This window comes from Tasmannia lanceolata, unplaced genomic scaffold (genome assembly GCF_043159265.1).
Source record: "Tasmannia lanceolata isolate RefF3 unplaced genomic scaffold, GAP_Taslan_0.1 ptg000019l, whole genome shotgun sequence".
NCBI lineage: Eukaryota > Viridiplantae > Streptophyta > Magnoliopsida > Canellales > Winteraceae > Tasmannia > Tasmannia lanceolata.
The window spans coordinates 10,263,469-10,280,256 of NW_027518696.1; positions in this window are offsets into that span (position 1 = coordinate 10,263,469).

Genomic DNA, 16,788 nt, shown 5'->3' on the forward strand with positions numbered 1-16,788 from the left:
TTGGTATCCTCGCATATGACAATACCCGAAGAAATGTGGTCGGAGTCCTCACCACCAAGATCGTTATGGGCGGTCAAGAATTTGAGGTTGAGTTTCAAGTTATTGATATCAAAGCCTCGTTCAATATGCTTCTAGGACGTCCCTGGTTACATAAGGAAGGTGCTGTCGCTTCAACCCTTCACCAAAAATTGAAGTTCATTAAAGATGGGAAGTTGTTCACTGTCAGAGGTGATGAAGAGCCAGAAATAGGGCAAATAACAGGAGAAACTTTAATCCTTCCAGTTGCAAAAGCAGATGACTACAACTTGAATGGTTTCGCATTCGAGGTTGCTGTTATCTCTTACAAGGATGCCTCTCGGGAGGAGTTGTGTTTGCCGTTCGCCATCAGTTCTGTGGTGGCCAAGATGATGAGAAAAATGAACTACTTCCCTGGTATGAATTTGGGCCGTGATCCAAGCAAGGCATCTCACTGGCGCCCAATCAAAGCAAACCATGGAATTTTCGGTCTTGGATATGTACCTACTGAAGAGGAGGAGGAAGCCATGGAAAAATTGTTGAAATTGAAGGAAGAAATCCGCCGCACCGGAAGGGTACTCCTAATGGCTCCATATCCCTTATCAATGAATGGTCATTTTATCAAAAAAGGTGAGACGTTTCCATACTATGGGTTTTCTGAACCATGGTATGACTCAGTGACAGGGATCATGATACCCGGTTTTGAAATATTCAGTGGCCTTGCTCTCCCAGAAACAGAACCGCCGATATATTATGTTGAGAAAACTGTTGAGGACTGGTTAGTCTACCTTGAGCCAGATGTGCTGGAATCTTTGTTTGAAGAAAATGTGCCTGATGTTGATTACTATTCTGAAGAACAAGAAGAGACAGATTGTGAAGATATGCTAGTGGCAGTTATTCAGAGTAATGATACCTTTACTGAACCTCAGAGTCAGATTGCACCTGCAACAGAAAATCTTTCAAACTGGAGTTCTGATGTTTTTCCATCTTATTTTATTGCTAAGTCAAGTCTAGTCAAGTCGAGTGAATCAGTGTCAGTGCCTAGTCCAGGCGAGTCATTTTCTGAGTTTATTTACTATGTGAATCCTGAACCTGTTCAGGATGAGTCCAATGATAATGATGTAACTTCTTTCAATTCAATGAAATCTGATTCTCAGTATGTCTCTGTGTTTGCTTCTGACTTTAATAATAATGATAACACTCCCTCCTCAGATGAGGAAGGGGGGATCGACGAAACTCCCCTTGAATTGCAGCATATGCTCAAACAAGAGGAGGAGCGCCGAGCCCAGCCTCTTAAAGATGAAATCGAAATTATAAACATCGGAACAGAAGATTTAATACAGGAAATACGAATTGGAAATACTCTATCCTCTGAAGAGCGCGATGAATTAATAAACCTACTTAAGGAATATAAAGAAGTTTTTGCCTGGTCCTACAAAGATATGCCCGGGTTGAGCGAAGACATTGTTCAGCACAAGCTACCTTTATTGCCTGGGATTAAACCTAAAAAGCAGAAGCTAAGGAGAATGAAGCCTGAGTGGGTCCTGAAAGTAGAAGAAGAGGTTACTAAGCAGTTGAATGCTGGATTTCTGCAAGTGGTGGAATATCCAGAATGGCTCGCAAATATAGTACCTGTACCGAAGAAAGATGGAAAGGTGAGAATGTGTGTAGATTTCAGGGATTTGAACAAGGCAAGTCCAAAAGATGATTTCCCTCTACCACATATCGATATCTTGGTGGACAATACGGCCGGGCATGAATTACTATCTTTTATGGATGGTTTCTCGGGCTACAATCAAATTAAGATGGCACCCGAGGACATGGCTAAGACCTCGTTCATTACACAATGGGGGACATATTGCTATCGGGTAATGCCATTTGGTCTTAAGAATGCCGGTGCGACATACCAAAGAGCAGCTACAGCCTTGCTCCATGACATGATACATAGAGAAGTCGAAGTTTATGTCGATGATATGATTGTAAAAGCCAAGGAAAGGAAAGATCATATCCCGAACCTTAAGAAGTTCTTTGAAAGAATTCTCAAATACCAGCTTCGCCTGAATCCTAGCAAGTGTGTGTTCGGGGTTACCTCCGGTAAGTTGCTTGGATTTATGGTGAGTCAAAGGGGTATAGAGGTAGATCCTCAGAAGATTAAGGCTATCCAGGAGATGCCACCGCCTAGAACCGAGAAGGAAATTCGGGGATTCCTAGGAAGGATACAGTTCCTAAGGCGATTCATCGCTCATCTGACATCAACTTGTGAACCTATCTTTAAGCTCTTAAAGAAGAACTCTTCCAAAGAATGGACAGAGGAATGTCAGCAGGCCTTTGAAAAGATAAAGCAAAGTTTGTCTGAGCCACCGATAGTAGCACCAGTGATACCGGGGCATCCATTGCTGCTTTACTTGTCAGTAACAGAAACCACAATGGGTTGTATGTTAGCACAACAAGATCCAGAAACCAAGCATGAAAAGGCTGTGTATTATCTTAGCAAGAAGATGTTGGAGTATGAACAAAAGTATACTGTCCTAGAAAAAACCTGCTTAGCCTTGGTTTGGGCCACTCAGCGACTCAGGCATTACCTTTTATCACATAAGGTCCTGCTTTTGTCGAGGATGGATCCTCTGAAGTATCTCTTTGAAAAACCAGCCCTGACAGGCAGGACTGCCAGATGGTTATTATTGTTGTCTGAATTTGACATCACTCATGTAACCCAAAAATCAGTAAAGGGCCGAGCCATTGCTGAACAATTGGCGGAAGCACCCCGAGAAGAAAGTCAGCATTTCAAGCCGATGTTCCCAGATGAAGAGATCATGATGGTTGAAGATGAGTATCCAGAAACTGGTTGGACCCTCTATTTTGATGGAGCAGCAAACCAAACAGGACAAGGAGTAGGGGCATTACTTGTGTCGCCTCGAAATGAGCATGTCCCCGTTGCCGTTAAGTTACAATTCAATTGCACCAACAATATGGCAGAATATGAAGCATGCATTGTTGGGCTTGAGGCTGCATTGGCCTTAGGCATAGAGAATCTTGACGTATATGGAGATTCGAAGCTAATCATTTGCCAAACTCAAGGAGAGTGGAGAACCAAAGAAGAAAAGCTATTGCCATATCATGAATACTTGGATATTCTCGCTAAGCAATTTCAACGCGTCACTTTTAGTTATTTGCCAAGGTTGAAGAATAGATTCGCCGATGCCTTAGCAACGTTAGCTTCCATGATTGACATACCTCACAATATGAAGATGAGGCCCATCACGGTTCAAGAGCAATGGGCTCCTGCATATGTTGATGCTATAGAAATAGCTGCAAGATGTCCCGATGGAAAGCCATGGTATACAGACATAAAGAACTACATCTCAGGCCAGGGGCATCCCAATGAGGCGTCGAGTAAAGAAATAAGGACTTTGCAGAGATTGGCAGCTAATTTCGTCATTTGTGGAGGAGAGTTGTATCGACGGTCTTTCGATGGAATTCAACTCTTATGTGTCACTGAAGATCAGGCAGAAGAAATTCTCGCAGATATTCATGAAGGGGTGTGTGGGCCTCATATGAATGGGAAGATGTTGGCAAGGAAGATCCTACGTCTGGGGTATTATTGGCCGACATTAGAAGCAGATTGTCACACATTTGTGAAGAGATGCTATAAATGTCAGATACATGCGAATCTCATCCATGTACCACCCACCGAATTGCATTCTCTTACCTCTCCTTGGCCGTTTTCGGTATGGGGAATTGACATCATTGGCAAGATTTCTCCCAAGTCGTCTAATGGTCACGAGTACATACTCGTTGCTATTGATTACTTCACCAAGTGGGTTGAGGCCGCTTCTTATGCAAAGCTTACATCCTCATCAGTTGCTAAATTCATACGCACCAACATAATTTGCAGATATGGAATTCCCCATGAACTTATCTCAGATAATGGATCTCATTTCAAGAAGGAAGTAATCTCTCTTTGCGAAGAGTTCAAGATTAAGCATCATAAATCCTCGCCTTATCGTCCGCAGACAAATGGAGCGGTAGAAGCTGCAAACAAAAATGTCAAGACTATCATTAGCAAAATGTCAGAAACTTATAAAGATTGGTCGAATAAGTTACCATACGCCTTGTGGGCTTACAGAACATCAATTAGGGCTTCAACTGGGGCAACCCCTTACTCTCTTGTTTACGGGATGGAAGCAGTGCTACCTGTTGAGATCCGTGTACCTTCGCTCCGAGTATTGACTGAAGTCAAGTTACCAGAAAATGAATGGGCAGATGCCAGGTATAAAGAGTTGAACATGCTAGACGAGAAGAGATTAAAGGCGCTTTACCATGTGCAAGGTTATCAGCGCAGAATAGCCCGTGCTTTTAATAAAAAGGTTAAGGTCAGAGATTTAGAAGAAGGCAATCTTGTTCTAAAAGAGAATCGAGCACCAATGTTTGACCCAAGGGGCAAGTTCAAACCAAATTGGTCAGGACCATACATTGTGGACCAAATCTTACCCGGAAAAGCCGTCAAGCTCCGTAATTTAAATGGAGAAATATTGCCAGAACCAACAAATCTTGATCAACTCAAGAGGTTCTATGCTTGAACATCAGAAGGCCGTCCTTTGGCCGAATAAATCCCAAATTCATAACCAAAAATCAAAAAATTTATAACCTTTTGCAAACCCTTTTGAGCCTAAATAAAATTTTCCTTCAAATCCCAATATACTAGGGGCATTCGCCCTGAACTACGCATGATCTGATTCCTACACTGGGATACGTAGGCAACCTGTTCATAGGTTCGGTCGAGACCCTTGCAAAACCTTAAGCCATTCTTTGAAAAGCCCTACCTCACCTATAAAGTCCTTTTGGTGTTCAAGTAAAAAGAAAAGAAGATAAAAAAAAAATAATAAAAAAGAAAAGAAATGGAGCTTGAAGATCCGCTAGATTGAAAAACCTGAAAAGGCGATCTAGGCAAAATTTAGGATCATTCCCCTGCTAAGTTGAAAACCTGAAAGGGCGGCTTAGGCAAAAGGTAAGGGGGTGGCCCGCTGAGTCGAAAACCTGAAAAGGCGATTCAGGCAAAAGTTAAGGCCGAGCGGTCCACCAAGTTGAAAATCCAAAAAAGGAAGACTTGGTCGTGGTAAGATTGGATTCACGCCAAAAGAATTACATCGGTCTCTGAACTCGCGGTAGGTCAGGCGAAGCTAATACACAATGATTCTCGAAACTAGGGGCATTAATTTTGAAGCAATCTGAAAGTTGATAGAAAGATATATGAGGTATCACTGTATTAAAAATAAGTGAAGATGTTTATCAATGGAGAAACGTTCTTTAAAAGAGGCTAGTCTAACCCAAAAGAAAATACTGATAAGTCAGAAGCATCACGAGATTACTGGAGTAATCTTTCTTATTTTGTGTTTTTATTACAAGTGTTTGTAGTTCTATTTAAAAAAAAAAAAAAAAATTTATTTTTAGAATTGTTGTAGGGTGCAATCACTCTGAAGGCAGGTTCATTAACAGGTTCTGAGGAACTTGGAAAAAGGTGACGCTGTCACGAATGACGAAGATCTTTGAAAGAATAATCTCTGGTCAACGAATAGAAGAAGGTTAGAATGCCTCAAACTGAGGCAGATTGCTAATGAAGTGGCATCCCATATTTAAGCCCTGAAGTTCTTTTGCTGCATAGTGTTATTAAATCCTTTGCTTCTAAAGTTGTTAATTGGAAATTTCGATTTCTCTCAAAGCTCAAATCATCATATCTCTCTGAATCCATTTGGAAAAAGATATTTTCTCTCTGAACATCACACAAATATGATATCTCGCTTCCTTGGAGTCCGTACAAATACGGTATTTCACTCTCCGAGTCCATACGACTATGGTCTCTTATCCCCTTTGAACATCATACAACTATGATGTCTCATTTCCTTGGAATCCGTACAAATACGGTATTTCATTCTCTTCGAGTTCATACAACTATGGTCTCTTATCCCCTTTGAACATCATACAACTATGATGTCTCATTTCCTTGGAATCCGTACAAATACGGTATTTCATTCTCTTCGAATCCATACAACTATGGTCTCTTATACCCTTTGAACATCATACAACTATGATGTCTCATTTCCTTGGAATCCGTATAAATACGGTATTTCATCTTGCCCAAGCCCATTCAAAAATGATGCTGCATTTTCATTAAGAATCTTTCAAAAGTCATCCATTATTCTCTGAGACCATTTGAAAATGACGTCTCATTTCCTCTGAAGCTGTTCAAAAGCGATATTCCTTTCCCTCCGAAAATCCATTTGAAAATGGTATCCCATTTCTCTCGTTGCCAGCGGCACCGCAGCGGGTTTGTTTTATTGCATTCCAATTCTAGGATTTCATCTAAGGTCTTGCATTATATTAGGTTGCATTGTGTTTAGGGGGTCCTTTGTCGATTAAAGCTACGCAAAATGGTTCTGTCATTTTGACTTTGGTATTCGATGACTACGTCGTCTCTACCAAAGAGGGGCATCTGTAGACACCCACATTTTGCTTTACTTTAACCAACAATAACCTAATATATTGATCCATCCTCCAATTTTTTGAAAAAAACAAAATGATAAAGAGATGTACCTGGTGAGATGATTAGATCCGAAAAATTGAAAAATACCCTGATTAGTGAATTTAGTGTGTTAAATCCATGTGAGAACCCCCTCTATCATTGATTTATATGTTTTAGGTCATTAATATCTTGATCTGACTTTACGGATCATCAATCGGGACAAAATAAGCTAGGGTCACTTCATAGCCCGGACCCTGATTCCATTCCGAGACCCGATTTCCGTAAATCGTTAGATCAATGACAGATCTTGACCTGGGTCTCACCATCCAAAACCACCTAACCTCTCCTCTCATCCTAACCATCCAAACCTCACCTAACCTCACCTAACCTCTCCTCTCATCCTAACCACCCAAACCTCACCTAACCTCACCTAACCTCACCTAACCTTACCTAACCTCACCTAACCTTACCTAACCTCACCTAACCTCACCTAACCTCCTATCCCATTCTCCTATAAATACCCTCTCATCCCACCATCCAAGGAAAAAGAAGAAAAAGAATCCCTCTCTTAGAAAATTCATCCCTCTCCCTCATCTCTTCAAGGGTTCGGCCATCCTTGCCGGATCGGGTGATACGTTGGGTGATATATATATCAAAAGCAGTCATTATCAAGCAAGGAATCATCTTCAAGGAATTAACATCAAAGAAAAATCAAACACAAAGTGGGTTTTCAAAGAGGTAGGCATTTATTTCAATTCTATGTAGGGTCTGTTTTCATGCATATCTTTTACTTTAAAAGAAAAACCATGTTAGGAAGCATCTAGGATCAATCTTTACTCATTCTTCTTGATGGTAGACTTTGAAGTTATACATGTTTCCCTCTTCTCTTAACCCATCTTATCTTCATTTTTATTTTTCCCTAATGGTTCACACCCTGGTTCCCCCTGGTTAGCCTCTGGTTAGACCCTGGTTGCACCCAGGTTCGTTGCTGGTTGCACCCAGGTTCGATACTGGTTCGCACCCTGGTTCCCTGCTGGTTCGCACTCTGGTTAGACCCTGGTTGCACCCAGGTTCGTTGCTGGTTGCACCCAGGTTCGATACTGGTTCACACCCTGGTTCCCTGCTGGTTCGCACTCTGGTTAGACCCTGGTTGCACCCAGGTTCCCTGCTGGTTGCACCATGGTTCCCCTGCTGGTTCGCACCCTGGTTCCCTGCTGGTTCGCACTCTGGTTAGACCCTGGTTGCACCCAGGTTCGCTGCGGGTTGCACCCAGGTTCCCTGCTGGTTGCACCCTGGTTTCCCTGCTGGTTGCACCCTGGTTCCCCTGCTGGTTCGCACCCTGGTTCCCTGCTGGTTCGCACTCTGGTTAGACCCTGGTTGCACCCAGGTTCGCTGCTGGTTGCACCCAGGTTCCCTGCTGGTTGCACCCTGGTTCCCCTGCTGGTTCGCACCCTGGTTCCCTGCTGGTTCGCACCCTGGTGCACCCTGGTCCGCACCCTGGTTTGTACCCTGCTTCCTCCTAGTTAGACCATGGCTAGTCTCGGGTTTGCTCCTAACTTAGACCCGACTCACTTGACCCTAACCATTAACCCAATCCAACCTAACCATTAACCACACCTAAACCCATACCCATAAGCCTTAAACCCTATAACCATAGCCACACATCATACACCACATGCCTTTCATTCATCCACCCAACAGTACCCTCATACACCCCTACAATAGACCCGGCCAACCCAGTTAACCCGGCCATCGGGCCCATTCGGCCCAATTAATTCATTCCCCTTAAGAGCCACTTTGCCCTATTGGTTCCTAAGATACTCCAACCACCCAAACCTCAAGCCGCACCCCAATCCACGCTCAACCAGTTCCAATCCAGTCTAAGCCAAGTCAACCCGCACTTGACCTTGACCATTAACCCAATCCAATCCAACTCAACCATTAACCCCACCTAACCTGACCCTAGCACAACTCAACCGAGTCACATCAACCCAAGCCATACCTTTGTCCACTCACTGAGGCACACCATTTATCCATAAATCTGGTTACATTAAATCTAACCCAGCCAGGCCACCTGCAGCTTAAGTCAAATCGCCCCAATACAATCCATCCAAGTGGGATCCCAACCCAGCTCAACTGAGTCAACTCTAGCCAACCTCCCTAGTCGAGTTGACCCAACTCTCTAGTCGAGTATGCTCAACCTCTTTAACCGATTGGACTCTCCCCTTAGTTGACTCAATCCAATTCCTTAATCAACCCATCCCAATGCAACCGAGTCGCATTCGACCAAGTTGCGGCCTTCCATGTCACAACCGAGTCATTCCCCTATTCTACTAATGCCCTTTTACACCTAATAGAACTTCCTCCCTTTTGCCTAACCAAGTCATATCCCAACACAATCTGAGTCGCATGTCTGAATCCATTTGACCGAATCTCATAAGCCCGCCCATTTTGAATTCCCAAAATTCAAACCCTTGATGATTCCTATATGCTCAATTCTTTGATGCAAATTCCCAATTCCAAAATCCCATTGCTAAATCAATGTTTCTGAATCTCAAGTCCAATGCTCAAATACAAACCCGATTCCTGATCCAAATACCAATCCTGTTTTCCAAAATCCAAGCAACCTCCCCAGCGGAACTACGTGTGGCTTGATCCCCATCGCGGGGTACGTAGGCAATTTGGCACTCCCAAGTTCAGTCGCACCTTTCTCTATCTTTCTCATTCCCTCACACTATTTCATCATCTCTTCCATTTTTTTTTTTTACTAACCTCGAGAATTTAAATCGATTTGTCTTGTGTCTTTCGGAACCGTTGGATCACGGTTTCCGTCGTAAGGACCCTTAGAGCCCAATTTAGGAACACCGGTGTCGTGTCGTGTCCTAAGTTTTAGAGAGTCCTAGAGTTAGGAGTCCAGCCTCATCACGGACGCTTGCTATGTATAGCAACCGTGCCATAGGTCTAGTTACACTAGTCACCCAATCTTTCCCTAGGACAAGCCTAGTAAACTAGGATGTAAGGCAAACCTGCATTAGTCTAAGGGACCATTTGCATTTAGATGAGAATCATATAGCATCTTAGATGAAATCCTAAGATAATAAAATCCTCAACTTGAATTAAATAACTTCTCCTAAAACTGTTGAAACAGTCAATCCCGTCTAGGTCGGTGTCTTAGTTGAGTTAGGCATATGTAACTTAGCTTAGGTGCACCGAACTACGTCGACTCTGATCCCAGTGAGGCTTGGGTACGTAGGCAGCTTGGATGTCTGACGGCATACCACCCGCGAGTCGGCACCACAACAAATTGTGGTGTTTTGGATATTAATTTTCTTGTAAATGCTTAATCAAATCATTTAGGGCTTTCCATGAAATTAGAATTCTAGGAGAACTTTCACTTAGAATGAATCCAGACAAATTAATAAATCAAGATACACATCTAGGATTCACATTGAAATTAGATCATAGGATGCATGTCACTTAGTTCGCACATTAACATAGAGTTGAATGAGCCATTTAAAATAAATTTAAAAGAGTTAGCTTTTGGAATCGAAGACCGATTATCGGGCAGGAATGGTGCATGTGGCGGATAACTCCCCATACCTTCCATTCTCGTAACCAGGTAGCGAGTCTAGATTTCTGGTTAATTTCGGGTCCTAGATCCCACATCTAGGTGGCGACTCTGTCAGTCTCTTTCGTGTGGAATTCGGATTGCCTTAGTGATCCCAAGTTCACATGAAAGACGAATTCAAATCAATAATTAAATGCACACGCCAATCGCGTGGATACAGGAGACCAAGTGAGAGAGCGCGGCGGCTCGCGCCCCACCCCTCTCGCGGGATTCGGGTACCACACTTATATAAGCCTATAAGTGGTTTAAACTGTTTATAAGTGGTTTATGTAGGCTTATCAGTGGTTTAGAGTGTTTATACATGGTTTATACATGGTAAGAAGTAGTTTATAGTGTTTGTAAGTGGTTTATATAGGTTTATCAGTGGTTTAGAGTTTTTACAACTGGTTTATATAGGGTAAACAGTGGTTTATATAAGCCTATCAGTGGTTTAGACTGTTTATAAGTGGTTTATGTAGGCTTATCAGTGGTTTAGAGTGTTTATACATGGTTTATATAGGGTAAGAAGTGGTTTATATAGACTTACCAGTGGTTTTAGAGTGGCTTATCAGTGGTTTATAGTGTTTATAAGTGGTTTATATAACCCTATCAGTGGTTTAGAGTGTTTATAAGTGGTTTATATAGACTTACCAGTGGTTTTAAAGTGTTTATAAGTTGTTTATTTAGGATTATCAATGGTTTAGAGTGTTTATAAGTGGTTTATATTGGCTTAACAGTGGTTTATAGAATTTATAAGTGGTTTATATAGGGTAAGCAGTGGTTCATATTTCCTTGTCATGACTTAGTAGTGGTCTAGAGTGTTTAAAAGTCGCCCGAATTGTCTTAGTAGTGGTTTATGTTGTTTTATGGAGATTTAGTAGTGGTTGAAGTTGTGCATAATTCTAAAATGACTGCTTTACTTGTTAATTGGAATGATTTTTTTTCAATTGGTTATTTTGACAATGGTTTAATTTTGTGTAAACAGAAGAACGGTAGAACGAAGAGCTTCTTTTATCTTACACGTCGACGACTTTGTAAAGGATGCGGTATCATTTGAATACATCGGCGGGAAGAAGTTGCCCGTAATTGTGGGTCGAAAAAAAATTGTGAAAAAATTGGAAGCAATTAGGGGTTTAAACCAAGCTTTAGGGCTCTAAACCATACAATTCTAAGAAATTAGGGGTTCAAACAAAACTTTACGACTTTAAACCATATATTTCTAAAAAACATAACTAAACTTTAGGGCTTTAAACCATAGATTTCTAAAAAAAATTAGGGTTTTAGTTGCTGATTTTCCAAACTGAAAGAGAGAGATTACCAACCCTAACTTATTGGTTTGAGTCTAAACTGATTTGGGAAAATTATAGAGTTTTCTAAACTGATTTTTCAAAATATACGGTTTTCTCAACTAATTTGGGAAAATATAGGGTTTTCTAAACTAAATTTCTAAACCAAACTTGGAGGTTTAAACCAATAATCTGTGAAAAATTTGGGGAAAATTAGGGGTTTAAACCAAACTTTAAGGCTTTAAACTAGGGGTGGACATGGTTCCGGTTCGAACCGAGGAACCGAACCGAACCGGCACATATGGTTCGGTTCGGTTCGGTTCTATATGTATATGGTTCGGTTCCGGTTCCGAAATCCGGGAACCGGTTCAGATTCGGTTCGGTTCTGGGTTTCGGATTCCGGAACCGAAAACCGAACCGAGAACCGACCCTCACCTTAAGTTCTTAAAATCACCCCCCGCCAATTTGATAAAATCACCCCACTATCTATATAAAGTTATAAACACTCTGGACTGCCAGAAAAATGGAAAATGGTACAATAAAAAAGTGCATGAGAGGCCTGATATGCGCCCACCCATGTCAAATAGTGTGATCTGAACCCTTTATTTGGTAGACCCTGTTGTGAACATGACATGATCAGAAAGTTAGTCTCACCGGATGATCCCAAACATCCAATCAATGCCTACAAACAGACAGCTGCAAAAACAGAGTAATATCCACAATCAGGTTGTATGAATGAATTGTTAGAAATTAGGGGTGGACATGGCCTAATAAACAGGGCCATTGGTGAAGGTTGGGTAAACCCAGAACCGAACCGAACCGAACCGATTATATATGGTTCTGGTTCGGTTCGGTTCCATACATATATGGTTCGGTTCTGGTTCCAATTTCAGGGAACCGATTATATATTGTTCGGTTCTGGGTTTAGCCCAAAACCGAACTGAACCGAACCATGTCCACCCCTACTTTAAACCATAGATTTCTAAAAAAATTAGGGGTTTAAACAACTGAAAGGGAGAGACTACCAACTTGTGAGAGGAGGTTCACTCAGAATAAGAGGATACCAGAGAGAGGTGCACGAACCTGAGGAGCATTGTGACCCTCTAATGGACGGTTGGGATCATCCCATGAGAGAAAGAGGGCATTGTGGCCCTCTAATGGACGGTTGGGATCATCCCATGAGAGAGAGAGGGGCATTGTGACCCTCTAATAGACGGTTGGGATCATCCCATGAGAGAGAGGGGGGCATTGTGGCCCTTTAATGGACGGTTGGGATCATCCCATGAGAGAGAGAGGGGGGCATTGGGGTCCTCTAATGGACGGTTGGGATCATCCCACGAGAGAGAGAGAGAGAGGGGGGGCATTGTGGCCCTCTAATGGACTGTTGGGATCATCCCATGAGAGAGAAAGAGAGGAATTGTGGCCCTCTAATAGACGGTTGGGATCATCCCATGAGAGAGAGGGGGGCATTGTGGCCCTTTAATGGACGGTTGGGATCATCCCATGAGAGAGAGGGGGGCATTGGGGCCCTTTAATGGACGGTTGGGATCATCCCATGAGAGAGAGCGGGGCATTGGGGCCCTCTAATGGACGGTTGGGATCATCCCACGAGAGAGAGAGAGAGAGAGAGAGAGAGAGAGAGAGAGAGAGAGAGAGAGAGAGAGAGAGAGAGAGCCCTCTAATGGACTGTTGGGATCATCCCATGAGTGAGAAAGAGAGAGGAATTGTGACCCTCTAATTGATGGTTGGGATCATCCCATGAGAGAGAGAGAGAGAGAGAGAGAGAGAGAGAGAGAGAGAGAGAGAGAGAGAGAGAGAGAGGTGACGGTATTTAAAAAATGAGGGTATTTTTGTCCTAACCCTTGCAAACCAGTCACCATCACTATAGATTGGTTATTTCCAAGTCTCCCCTCTTAATATGTCATAGTCAGTAGAAAGTCCTTTCATTTGGTCATTTTCCCAAAGAAATATGAGAAGGTAAAGTGGAATACATGATCAATGGTTTACTCTGGGTTTCCTGATCAATGCATAAATTCCACTCAATAAGGACACACACACACAATGAAAAAGGGGCGAAAATAGTGGGCCCCACCAAATCAAAATATCATGTGTAAATGGTGGGCCCTGCTCCATAACTGTAAGATGGTGGGACCCAGCTTATACACGGGCTTGGGTGGAGATAATGGGATGCATGCACCGCATCCATCTATGCAATCATCTTCATAGATCATCCACAGGCACTTAGGTGATCTCAGGGCATGCAAGATCAATGGCTCCATTTGATCACATGGGTAGGACCAGTGTTTATTACATAATCAGATGACATCATGCGTAGCCCTGCCAACTTTGAAAAGTCATCCATTGGGACCTTTCCAATTTTGGTAATATGAGATTTAGTAACACCTTCTAAATATTTTAAAAATATTTCTGGGATATTCTGGTCTAAAACCACTCCTTCTATAGAAACAATTTTTCTTCTTCGTCAACATCAGTGGATATGCTGCTGTTGATCTTCTTTATGGCAAAGAATTCATCGCCAAAAGCACATCTCTAACACAGAACTAAACATGAAATGATATGGCACATCTCACTCGGATGCTCCTACAAGCACACGGATGGCATTTGGAAAGCAGGATTTCTAGAAAAATAAAAAGAAAAAAGTTCAGAGAAATGTTTTTCTTGCAATCCAAACAGGGCCTGAATGTGTCTAACATCATCAAACAATGGCCTAAAAGTTGCGAGAGAGGAAGACACTTGAGAGGGTGGGTGTGAGTGCAGCCATAAAAATACCTACCAATATTCCATGCAATAATTCTTCATGTTTGGCTAAGTATAATATTAGATAACATAAGCTTGTTAATGATTTGAACAATATGTTTAATACTCATGAATCTGTATAGATCTTATTCGAGGTGCGAAAGAAATAAAAGAGCTAAAATAAGCAACGAGGAAAGCACCGAGCAAAATACATGAAAATATATTAATTTTTATTACTTAACCAGTGAAAATGCAGTACAATTCGGCAATACAACCATCAACCCAGAGTCATATGGAACATGTGTTTTGGGCAGCCAATCTCCACCATGAATGAATGTTTCCACTGTGAATTGAGCAGCCTCGGATTTAGTGAATTGAGCAGTGTAAAGTCCCCGCCACTGAACTCTATTATTCGTTTTTGCTCCGACTCCGCAATTTCCATACTCTGCGTAAAATATTTTGTCTGTCGGGACATCCCACTCTAACCACCCTGCGGGATCAATAATTTTGTCTAAACAAGATTGCATGATAATCGTTCGAGAATATGTCTTCCATGGCCGACCCAAGTATGTTTTAATGGTTGGTTTAAAATCGGCCGCCCCCTTTATTGTACAGTATTGGATTGATATCCCACTATTTTTTTTCGGATCTGTTCTTCCTTGGGCAGTTATTGTATTTACGTTACCGTGAAGGGGTGTCCTAACATTAATATTGCATCTTTGAAAAACCACTGCGGCATCCCCAAAGATAAAGTCTATGGTCCCGTAAATATCGCACTCCCGATAAAATTGATATCCATCTTTAACATAGAGTGTATCCTGGTAACCTTTAAAACTACACTTGTAGAATACTGAATGGTTGGCCTCGGACATCAATGCAACTGCTTGCCCGTTTGTTGGCCCAGCTGTATTCTCGAATGTTATATCCCGTGCTGTAAACCATTCTCCTGCTATGCCTAATAAAAATATAAAACAGTGTTAGTACATCATAATAAAACGTGTTGTTTCACAGAGCTGCAACCACTTCCCACTCCCGATGATGGAAGGATAACAAGGTGGTGCAACTCGATGCCCAACTCAGCCCAAATAGCTAAACTTAGTGGGACCTCTATTTTTTAAACCATTCAAAAGAAAACGACAAGAAAATTTTGAAAAGTGAAACCTTTTTCTAGCTTAATATTACAAGATTGTAGATTAGTAGGGTATAGTTTTTTTAGATAGAAACTAAAACTGTTTAAATAATACATCAAAACCTTATTTTGAAACTGGCGAAAAACGATAAACTTACCTACAGTCTATGAGTTGTAAGTCGAGTAACCGGTTCTGTTACTCAAATTGTTCGAGATAATTGTTTTATCAATCCCGTCGCCAATAAAAGTTACATTGATTTTATCTTTGCCGACAAAGACTTTCTCTTTATAGGTTCCGGCTTTGATGTAAATGATGTGTCTCTTGCCAATGGAGATCGGTAACATCGCGACGGCTGTTGAAATACTGGTGAAGTTCCCGGTGCCATCTTGGGCAACAATTAAATCAGGCTCGGGTATGATTTCCGCGAGAATAATGGGAAGGAAGAAAAGTAGTATCATAAAATATTTGAGCGCCATTTTGTGTGTTGTTGGATGAAGAAGAATGAGAAGATCGGATATGTTGTGATTAATGAACGTACGTAGTCAATTTATAAATGAAAAGAAGGCGATAGACATGTTTTAATAATGGCAACCCTTAGTTGTCATGATAAAAATACACATCTTAATCTATTATCTTGTTTGATTAAGTTAGTAAGAAGAAATGGAAAAAGAAAGGGAAGTGATAAATTTTCACTAAACCTTCTATATTTGGTTTCATGTTATCTATTACCACTAAGAGCTCTTTAGATAATAGATACCATTATTAAAAGTGGTCCCTATCTATTACAATAGAACTAGATGTGGGTGACGTGGACAGTCCCCCCTTCAGCTTCAATCCGATGTACAAACCGGATAAGAGAAACTAAATGGGAAAGCTCACTTTTTTTTAGCAGAAACCAATTTAGAAACCTTAAGAAAAGGTTTTAGAAGAGGAACTGCATATTATGGAAACCTATATAGATAGGAGGGCTAGGATTATATTGTAGAAATGATTTTTTGGGGTACCACATATGGACGGTTTGGATCATCCTGTGATGTGGTCCGTACATTACTTTTTGAAAAATAAGGAGTAAAGGCTTACACCATATAAAATCTCCACTTTTGCAGCAGCCACCTTAGATGAACTAAAAGAACAAAACAAAATCTGCTAAAAACTCAGCCTGTATGGGCCGTCTTTCCTGCAACAGTGCGCCTTCCCTGAAATTGCCTATCAAGTCCCTCAAAATGAACATTGGGCCCCACTTCATAGGATGATCCAAACCTTTCATTTTTATAGATCGAAAGGTATAGGACAATCCTATGAAGATGATCTACAGGGTACAACCTACTCACATCACGGCCCAACAAATGAACGGTTTGGATCATCCTATGAAGCGGCCCCACTGTACTTTTTGATAAATATTAGACTTCACATGCATACATCATATAAAAACTCCAGCCGAGATGAATGGACTAGATTTCCAAAATTTTCCTG